This window comes from Lissotriton helveticus, chromosome 1_1, assembly GCF_964261635.1.
Source record: "Lissotriton helveticus chromosome 1_1, aLisHel1.1, whole genome shotgun sequence".
In the NCBI taxonomy this organism is placed as follows: Eukaryota; Metazoa; Chordata; class Amphibia; order Caudata; family Salamandridae; genus Lissotriton; species Lissotriton helveticus.
In genome coordinates, this window is record NC_136057.1 from 1,618,104,481 (window position 1) to 1,618,106,215 (window position 1,735).

The window sequence follows — 1,735 nt, forward strand, 5'->3', positions numbered from 1 at the left end:
ACCAGCCCTGCACTGCTCCGGGCAGGACTTCAGAGGACTCACCTGACGGCGGCGCCGCTCGCTGTCACCGGGGTCCCGCTGCTGGGGGGCTGCTGTGTGCGGGCCCCGCTGCTCAGCTCCCGTCGCAGCTCTGCCCGCAGCTGGAGGTAGCCCCCGAGGGTGACGAGGTGCAGCGCCAGAGATAGCGCCAGGAAGCCCAGCAGCAGCCGTCCTTCGCCGGCTGGGAGCCTCAGGGGCCGGTCGGGGGGTCATGGCACCAGGAAGCAGGGGGGCTCTCCGGGATCTGCTTCAACCAGCAGCTACTGCCCCATGTCGCAGAGCCGTGGAGACACTGCTGGGAGAGCCTGGGAGCCGGGACGCCAGGGGGTGGGAGAGATAGGGAGAGGGGAGGAGACTGCAGGGAGGAGCTAAGGGAGGGACGTGAAGTTAAGAGGGTGGGGCACTGCTGGAGCCGAGGACGGGGCAGCGGTGACTTCCTGCAGAGGAAAGTTAGCAGCTAGGACGGGAAACGACACCGAAGAGATAGAGGAGCACCGCAGCCCACGAGACAGAGAGCGGAGCATGGAGAGGCAGGTAGGGAAAGGACCTGGATAGAGCCTTAGGCAGAGGGAGGACAGTAAACTACAGAAGGGGAGGCGAGAGACGCCGAGGGAAGGATGCAGGCGAGAGAGACGCTGAGGGAAGGGGACACGAGAGAGGCGGAGGGAAGGGGACACGAGAGAAGCGGAGGGAAATAAACGGGAAAGACACTAACGCGGCATGGATACGAGGCACTGCAGCCAGTTTCACTTTCATTCATTGAAGAGCGCGCACCAGGCAGGGATGTGCACGGCGCCGGCTGGGCGTGCGCGCTCACGAGGTCAAATCTCGGCCTGAAGCACGTGGCAGTTCCTTGTCCTTCATTCCCCCGAGTCACTAGCTATAAGTCTCCACCTGGACGCATCCTTCGGATGCGAATTCCAGGCTCGACCTAAAAATGGTAGTTCTCCCGAGATTTCTTTCTTTATTCACCAACGTCCCCCTCAGCCTGACCCGAGCATTCTTTGCAAAGTTACACTCCACTCTCATTCAAATGGTTTGGGTGGGAAAACAACCTCGATGTCGCTGGGAGATGCTTACCAGACCATATGCACAGGGGGTTTTGGGTCCCCTGACTTATACCTCTATTACCTATGTGCACAGGAGCACTTTGCGCATTACTGGTATTTTCCCCCACCTGTCCTCCAACAAGTTGCTGTGGGGGTGGATGGCACATATCTGGAAACGCTGACTGATTTGCTACTGCGGACCCTATCAGTATGTCCCCTGCGAGAAATGAGCACAATAGATTGCACAGTTAATGCTTGGTGGATGTTAGCAGTGTGAGCGGGGAAGCTTCCACTGTACGCCCCAGCACTGCCATTGGCACAACACCCTGACTTCTCGGTAGCGTGGGAACCTAAAGCGTTTTCTATCTTGGCAGATGCAGGATTTGTCACAACGGGAGATGCATGCCCAGAAGGCACATTTATTGCCCGGGGGGCTATACAGGCACGTAGGCCCAGTACCCCGCTGTTAGTATCCCCATATTATAGGTAGAAGGAGGCCCTTAAAACTCTAAATGCATTACGCCCTGTCGAATCACTGACACTGAAGCCACTGCAGGTCATGCTCACTTGTCCCCCGCGAACGAAACTGGTCACTCGATTATATACTGCAATGCAGGCAGACACTGCATCACAACACAGCAGAGGTA